Source organism: Babylonia areolata, chromosome 29, assembly GCF_041734735.1.
Source record: "Babylonia areolata isolate BAREFJ2019XMU chromosome 29, ASM4173473v1, whole genome shotgun sequence".
Classification (NCBI taxonomy): Eukaryota; Metazoa; Mollusca; class Gastropoda; order Neogastropoda; family Buccinidae; genus Babylonia; species Babylonia areolata.
In genome coordinates this window covers 29203075-29212612 of record NC_134904.1, presented here as the reverse complement: position 1 = coordinate 29212612, position 9538 = coordinate 29203075, and positions in this window count along the sequence as shown.

Here is a 9538-nt window from a genome sequence, read left to right as displayed (position 1 = left end):
GTTTATTCTTTAAAAGCAGTTCTTTCAGGCAGACCACAATATTAACCGAGCTTCGTGGAACTAAATTAACTTGGAAACGTTGGACAGTTGGTTGCGGCGTCGAGTTTGAGGGGATAGTGGAGCAATAAACTTCAAACAAATTGGTTTGTCCAGCGAAAAGGTTGGATATATTTGGTGTCGTTTGTGTGGATGTGCATGGAAGTGTTCACTTGTTTTTTCCGTTGTCCGCATTCACTCCCTCGATAAAATGTTTTATTGATAGATTTTTTTTTCTCGTCATAATCATGCTGAAAAAGATTTTTTTGTTTAATATTGTTGTCTATTGAAAGCTGTTCTTATTATTTCAGCATGTGCTTTGTGAGAAGTTTAAATTTTTTATTGGTTAAAAAATAAACTATCAATGATTTTCAAGAGATATGCACCAAAGTATTTTTGTAACCTGAGAAAGGTGAACTAGTGTGTTGTGATTTTTTTTTTTTTTTGGGTAGTTTTTATTTTTTTGTTTTTTTTTTTGTTTTTTTGTGTGTGTGGGTTGTGTTTGTGTCTAGTAATTATCATAACCATTCATACGATGAAACATTCTGTCTTACATGCTATCCCCCTTTCCTCTCTCTCTCTCTCTCCTATACTGACAATTTAATTCACTTTTTCCTTTTGTAATAGTTTTACAGTTTCCACCCGTTTTACACACTCCAACACCATCATCGCCCCCACACCACCACCCACCACCCCGCACACCCCGGCCGCAGCATTACAGCAGCCCTGACCATGCCCCCGCAGCCCCCCAAATACACCGAAGCGACCACCATACCGAGCCGAAGCGTGAGAGAATAAGCAGAATAAATGAATTGGAAAATGATAACAGACCATTCTTCTCGAAGATGCAGAGAAAAGAGAAAAAAAGAAAAAGAAAAAAGGAAAACAGAATTGAGAGAGACACAAAGACACACAGAGAGAGACACACACACACACGACACACGAAACAAAACCACCCAGTACGTAAATACGCAGATGAAAGCTCGAACCAAGTCAGCCTCGGGAAGACAAAAAGGGCCCAAATCGTCCCAACCCTACCCCGATCGACCGCCTTTAAATGCGATCTGAAGAAGAAACATGAATCAAAGGATTTAATGGTTGGAGACTCCACCAGATGTAGTGAAGTGTTAATTTTCTGACACTTTAGAATCTGTTACTCGCGGTGAGACATTGCCCGATCGAAAATGTACTGAAATGATACACTTCATTCTGACATTTCTCTTTGAATTAATAACTAACAAGATAAAGAAAAGACAATTTCCAACTAATCCACAAATACAACAAAACAAAACACAAACACAAACAACACAAACACAAAAAAACAACACAAAAACAAAAAACACAAGAGGGAGAGGAGGAGGGGGAGTAGGCAGAGAGGCTCCTACCCGTCAATAATGAGAACCAACAGACACGTCAGTGGCATAAGTCTTCGAAGAGAATCCAAATGCACAGAAACGATAGACGAAGTTGGGAAGAGAGAGAGAGGCAAGTCGGAAGACAGAGACAGAAGTACGATAGCTAGACAGAGAACAGACAGAGAGAGAGACAGGGTGAGAAGAGAGAGAGAGAGGACAGAGAAGACAAGAGAGAGAAGAGATAGGCAGAGACAGAGAAAGAGAAGAGACGAGACAGAGAGAGAGACAGAGACAGAGACAGAGAGAGAGAAGAGAGAGGGAGACAGGAGAGAAGAAAGTCACCTCAGAGAAAACGCAAAAAGGACAGCAGAAGAGGACAACAACACACAATACACAATAGAGCGCAATAAAGGTAAAAAGAAGAGTTATCCACGATAAGGTTGGGAATGGGAGACAATCCAGCACGAGAGTCGCTCGGAAAGGGGTGGTCGCTTGGCATAGAACGACACCAGACGACTGAGAGAGAGAGCCGATGCTACAAGAGCTAGTCGAACTACCGGACATTAATTATAGAGTACAGACGAGGGAGTCGGACTATGCATACAACAAACAAAACAAAAGAAAGAAAACAAAAGGGGAAAGGGGCGCGAGAGGGTGGTGAGATGAGAGAGTGGGGAGTGGGGTAGTCTCAACCTGCGACATAACATGGACACAACAGATCAGTTGTTTGTGCAGAGGGAGAGGCAATGAATGGACGAAATAGGGCTTTTAGACGAGAGGAGAAGTGGAAGGAGTCGTCAGGGACGACGACAGGCATGAGGGAAGGCGAGAAGGAGAGAGAGGGTGGTGTGAGGTGAGAGGTGTGTGTGGAGTAGAGTAGAATGAGAGAGAGGAAGGGAGAGAGAGAGAGAGAGGGTAGAGAGAGAGAGAGGAGAGAAAGAGAGGAGAGAGAGAGAGAAGGAGAGAGAGAAGGAGAGAGAGGTAGGGAGAGAGAGAGAGGAGAGAGAGAGAGTAGAGAGAGAGAGAAGGAGAGAGAGGGTAGAGAGAGAGAAGGAGAGAGAGAGAGAGAGAGAGAGAGAGAGAGAGAGAGAGAGAGAGAATGAACCTTTTTTTTTAGTGAGGAAAAAACGGAACAAGCAGAAATGGCTTGTCTTCATCCTGCCCTCATGAAAAGGGAAAATATAACAAAACTCAATACAAAAGCTTAGCATTACATAAATAACGAAATTCAAATAATGTCAAATAATGAAAAAAGATGAACAACATAGTACTTGCATAAATATCACTTAGATAGGAAACAGAAAGAAGAAAGTAGAGACAGAATGAGTGAGAGTCAGACAGACAGACAGACAGATAGACAGTGATTTATATATCATTGAAACTCTTCCATGAAAGTTGTTCGGGTATGGTAAACCACCTGTTTTCTTTCACTAAACATGACTCCAGTTTCGAATCTTTGTCACCACCTTACAACACCTCACCAATGCCAGTTGCTCCGTGGCGAGCATTTGAATGCACATGCAATTTCCAATCGGATTAATAAAGATATATAGTATAGTATTGTATTGTATTGTATTGTCGTGGGACACAGGGCGCCATCAAGCACTCTCCAGCCACCCAGGTCCTGTGCCAGTTACTCCAGATGTCCCCAGCTGCGGCCTGTGCTCCTCACGTCTGTCTACCTCCAGGTCACTGCGACATGCATTTCTTGGCCCGCCTCTTTTCCTTTTGTCCCCCCATCACCCCCCCCCCCCCCCCCCCTGAGCTGAGCGTCTTTTTTTTTTTTTTCTTTTGCTGCCCCATTCATCTGCACCGTTTCAGTAGCATTACTCCCACGCCGTTCATCTAGATTCCCCCATACACTGCCACACCCGGGTTCGTCCGTCGCAGTTCCAGCGTCGGCAGTCCACAGGGAACCATCGATGTTAGGTCGCCATGAGGCCACACACCAGAGGAGACCCTGCACTGCTGCTGAGTCACTTCGGTGGTGTTCAGTAGTGCCTGTTCTGTTTTAACGTACTTAGGACACCACCTACTAAGCCCCCTACTAACGACAATAATGGCTTAGTCGCGGAGCCAGACTGAGTGAGCGTCCCTCCCAGAGTGAAGACCGCCACCACGTCCCTCAAACAACAGCCCCCCATGAATCTGCCGACACTGACGACATTGACAGGACTCACCCCAAGCACGGAAGTGGAAGGGTATCGAAACTGAGGTCACCATGAGAGCAGGGCATGAAAGGCCACAGACTTTGAGACTATTTTGTTTATATTGATGACGATGAAGGAGGAGGAGGATGACGATGATGATGACGATGTTGCTATGGTGTGGGGGTTGTGGGGGCTGGGGGGTGGGGGGTGTTTCTTCTTCCGTAGACTGCTATCTTGGTCGCTCCTGCCTCATCAGATGTGGCTGTGTTTCTCTCCAGCCGAAGAAACAGATCCTGGGACGAAAATGGGGATGGATTGGCCATACCTTGAGGAAATCGTCATCCAGCACTACACACCAGGCCCTGACCTGGAACCCCCAGGGGAGAAGGAAGAGAGAACGGCCCAGGAACATCTGGAGGCGGGACACTGAAGAGGCTGGGATCCAGCTGGAGGGATGCAGAAAGGACAGCACAGAGTCGAGTTCGGTGGAGAAACGTCGTTCATGGCCTATGCTCCATTGAGAGCGAAGGGCCTAAATGAATAAATCCCTCCACCCGTAAAACTGCAAGAAGGACACCCCTCCACACTCTACACCTGGAGTGTTGGCCTAGTGGTTAAGCGTGAGACCCTGAGCGCACTGGTTCGAATCCCAACCACACTCGCCATTATTTTCTCCTCCCTCCATTAGTCCATGAGTGGTGGTCTGGACGCCGGTGATTCGGATGAGACGATAAACTGAGACCCCGTGTGTTGCGCGCAACAAAAGGGCTGTCCGTGGCAAAACTGTGTAGAAATACCCACTTTGATGGAAAAAGACAAGTATAATTTGCATGTAGAAAAAAAGAAAAGAAAAGAAAAATGAAAGGGGTTGGGGAATGGGAGTTGTGGGGATGGGGGGGTGACGCTGTATTGCGATCAGCCCGAATTTCACAGAGAGAAATCTGTTGTGACAAAAGAGTAATTCAACACAAAACAGAAGCATCTGCCTCTACCTCTGCCTCTGCACTGGAGAAACAAAGAGGCATACAAACAAACAAACAAACAAAGTAACTAACTAGCAAATAAACAACCACAACAAGAAAACACAGCTTCATCCAAAAATGGTCGGTGAAAGATGATTTCAGGAAAAGGGAGAAGACAGAGAAAACGAGGAAAGTAAAAAAACAACAAGAGTAACAACAACAACAACGACGACGACGACGACGACGACGATGATGATGATGATGATAATGATAATGATAATAATAATAATGATGATGATGATGATGATGATGATGATGATGATGATGATGATGATAATAATAATAATAATGATGATGATGATGATGATGATGATGATGATGATGATGATGATGATGATAATAATAATAATAATAATAATGATAATGATGATGATGATGATATAACAACAACAACAACAACAACATGAACATCAATGATAATAATAATAATAATATGGATAATATAACAATTATAATGATATTATAATACTATAATTATAATGATAATAATTATGTTGATAATGATGATGATATAACAACAACAACAACATCAATAATAATAATAATAATAATAATATGGATAATATAACAATTATAATAATATCATATAATAATGATAATAATAATAATAATAATAATAATAATAATAATAATAATAATAATAATGATGATGATGATGATGATGATGATATTGGTGATGATGATGATGATGATGATAATGCGTTCTTTCTCCTTAGCACAGGGGCTCACAGCAGTGAGAATTAACGTCAATAAAATTATAGAGAGTAGGCTGGGTGTGGGGATCGATTACAAAATAAATAGATAAATAAATAAATAAAACTGTAGGGCGCTATGATTAATAAGGCTTAAGAACAATACAAACGCAATGTGTCAGTGACGAAACCTTCACACACACACACACACACACACACACACACACACACACACACACACACACACACACACTGCACACGCCAACACGTAATAACCATGAACCCAGATTTGCAGAAAGGTATTTTGTTTTGAGGCCAGACTTGAACTGAGGATTTTGTTTCAGCACAGCGAAATTTTGTAGGGATTTTGTTGATTCCAAGCGACAGATCCAAAGAACAAAAAGACAGGCTGTCCTTATAATTTCTTCTTCTTCTTCGTTCGTGGTGTAGCGTGGTGTAGCGTATATGGTTTTGTCCGAACGCAGTGACGCCTCCTTGAGCTACTGAAACTGAAACTGAAACTTCGTTCGTGGGCTGCAACTCCCACGTTCACTCGTATGTATACAGATGGGCTTTTACGCGTATGACCGTTTTGACCCCGCCATTTAGGCAGCCATACTCCGTTTTCGGGGGCGTGCATGTTGGGTATGTTCTTGTTTCCATAACCCACGGAACGTTGGCAAGGATTACAGGATCTTTAACGTGCATATTTGATCTTCTCCTTGCGTATACACACGAAGGGGGTTCAGGCACTAGCAGGTCTGCACATAATGTTGACCTGGGAGATCGGCAAAATCTCCAACCTTTACCCACCAGGCGCCATTACCGAGATTTGAATCCGGGACCCTCAGATTGACAGTCCAACGCTTAAACCACTCGGCTACTGCGCACGTCAGTACTGTTTTTTTTGTTTTTTTAAACAGAGAACACGTGAATCATCAGATGATGGCAATAGACAGGGTGGAGCATAAAGTGATGGCGTCCGCCTAGGAAGCGAGAGAATCTGAGCGCACTGGTTCGAATGACACCGGCAGTCGCCAGTACTTTCTTCCCCTCCACTAGACCTTGAGTGGTGGTCTGGATGCTAGTCATTCGGATGAGACAATGAAACAAGGTCCCGTGTGCAGCATGCATCCAGCGCACGTAAAAGAACCCACGGCAACAAAAGGGTTGTCCCTGGCAAAATTCTGTAGGAAAATTCACTTCGATAGGAGAACAAATAGAATTGCAGGCCGGAAGATAATACCCTCCCCCCCCTCCCCCGAACAAGATCAGGTCAAGTACTCGGGAATCGGGACTTGGCGAATCGTGATGACACCAGTTTCACTTTCACTTTCAGTTTCTCAAGGAGGCGTCACTGCATTCGGACTAATCCATATGCGCGAAACCAATAATTCTGCCAGGCAGATGTCTGACCAGCAGCATTACCCAACGCGCTTGGTCAGGCCTCAAAGTGGTGCCATGCACAGCCTATATATTATTTGTGTACCTATCACAGTGAATTTCTTCCACAGAAGTCAGTCAGAGGACAACACTCTCGTTGCCATGGGTTCTTTTTCAGTGCGCCAAGTGCGTGCTGCATAAGGGACCTCGGCTTTTCGTCTCATCCGAATGACTACAACACATTCAGATTGATTTTTTTTCCCCAGTCAGACTTGGGAGAAAGGGTGTGAGAAAGAGCGGGAATCGAACCCAGACCTCCTACTACGGACACTGTACTGTCAGATGAGCGTGTTAATCATTCTGCCACCTTCCTCCATACTGATGACACATGAGTCATGAGGCAGCGACACAGAGCAAGAGGGACAGTGGATGGTCCAGAGAGAGAGAGAGAGAGAGAGAGAGAGAGGTGAAGGAAGGGGAGGTTGGGAGGGGGTGGATAAAAGGGTATGTAGTGGGGAATGACAGGGTGGAAGAGGAGGAAAAGAGGGTATAGGGGAGAGAGGTGAATATGAGGGGTTGTGTGCTGGGTGGGGGATTGGGTGGGGTGGTTGGTTGGCTGGGTGGGTGGGTGGGTGGGAGACGGAGGCTCCTCGAGTCATGAAATGAGGGGTTTGTGTGTCTGCTGGCAGTGACTTCTGTGTCTCTGTCTCTTTCTCTGTCTCTCTCTCTCTGTGTCTCTTTCTCTGTCTCTGTCTCTCTCTCTGTCTTTCTCTGTCTCTCTCTCTCTCTCTGTCTTCGTCTCTGTCTCCTTCTCTGTCTCTTTCTCTGTCTCTCTCTCTCTGTGTCTCTTTCTCTGTCTCTGCCTCTCTCAGTCTATCTCTGTCTCTCTCTCTCTGTGTCTCTTTCTCTGTCTCTCTCTGTCTATCTCCGTCTCTTTCTCTCTGTCTATCTCTGTCTCTCTGTCTCTGTCTATCTCTGTCTCTGTCTATCTCTGTCTCTGTCTATCTCTGTCTCTCTCTATCTCTGTTTCTCTCCCACTCTATTTCTGACTCTGTCTCTCTCTCTCTGTCTATCTCCGTCTCTTTCTCTCTGTCTATCTCTGTCTCTGTTTCTCTCCCACTCTCTGTCTGACTCTGTCTCCGTCTCTCTGTCTGTCTCTGTGTGTGTCTGTCTCTGCCTTCATCTCCGTCTCTTTCTGTCTCTGTCTCTGTCTATGTCTCTGGTGGTGGCGGCAGGCTGCTGGTAGTATATATGTGTGACTTTTCTGGCCTTGTGAAAAGCTCGGGTTACCTCCCCTTCCCCCAACCCACCCACCCCCCTCCCCCTCCCTCACACACACACAACCATCCTCTCTCCTGCTCTGCATGTCGTGTCGGGAGGCAGAGCTTTTGACGAAGTTAAGTGCTGATGATGGTGATTGGGCAGGGGTTCTTAGGGGCAGGGCGGCAGGACAGATGATGGTGATTTTAGGTGGGGTGGGGGGGGGGGGGAGGGGGGGGAGGGAAAGGGGGTGGGTTGGTGGAAGGGGATGAGGCGAGCTGGGGATGACAGTGCTGAGGCCCTTCCTCGTCTCATGGAGACCACCTTTCATCACGGCCCGCTATTGTCAGTGGGCGATAATCACAGAGCGATGGGAAGCCACTTTTGAAGCGCAAAAAAAGACAGACAAAAAAAAAACAACACAACAATAATAATATCAGGAGAAGAAGAACAAGCGTCAGTGACTGGCTTGCATTTGGGGAAAAAAGAAAAGAAAAACGAAAGAGAAAGAAAGAAAGAAAGAAAGAAAGAAAGAAAAAATATCATATATTCTGTCCTGGATTGCTTTGCGAGTTTTGTTTGTAAATATGATCTTCTTTGATTTTTTTTTTTTTTTTGACAGGGTATGTAAAGAAACGCTGAAGAAGAAGGAGTTGGCTTACCACCGAAGAAAACCAAACTGCTTCAGTATGAGAACACAATATGTAAAAAAAAAAAAAAAAAAAGGTCGTGAAATAATCATTATTCGGAATCAGTGAGTTGTACAGAGAACACAAACACTTGCTGTAGTTATGAAACACACACACACACACACACAAAACAAAACAACAACAACAAACAAACCAAAAAAAAAAACAAAAACAAAAAACAACAACAAAAAAGCAAACAAACAACAACACAAATCCCACGGCCTTCCGTGTGACAAATTAATTCATACTTTTATAGTTATGATAGATATACAGGTACGGTGTTCAGCTTATATCACAGATTGACATAAGTTTACAGTTGGGCCAACAGCAAAATGAGAGCTGTATTATCAGTGGTTTCTCCATTACATCGGGAATTCATTTACAGCTTAGTCTTTTTGTGAAGGACTATGACTCTCAGACCAGCAGGCAAACTTGCACTGGCTCTTAGCGCTGCAGCCTTGGGGGGCTAGTTGGCCTTTTGGGGAACCATCCCAATGCCGACTGTCCTAAAATCCTATTGGCCGAGAGTGATAAGAAACTCTAGGGACAGCTGGACAGTACAAGGTCTTCAGAGAAGAAGCCCCCCTCAGTCAAGTGTTTCGGCCCTTAACTCCTTACACTCTAAGGGGGCCGGGCCGCACCCAGGTCATGACTCCTGGATGCCCTTGTATTGCCGCCTTTTATCTTTTCTTTTCCTGGTCACCTATGGCAACGAGAATATTGTCCTCTGGCAAAAGTTTGTAGAAGAAACCACTCAGATAGGTACACAAATATGATATGTATTCACTCAAGGCCTGAGGACGTTGAGCAATGCTGCTGGTCAGGCATCTGCCTAGCAGGGTGTGGTGTAGCGTTTGTGGATTTGTCCGAACGCAGTGACACCTCCTTGAGAAACTGAAAGTGAAGACTGTGAAACTATATATATGATAGTCAGTCGTGTCCGACCATGAC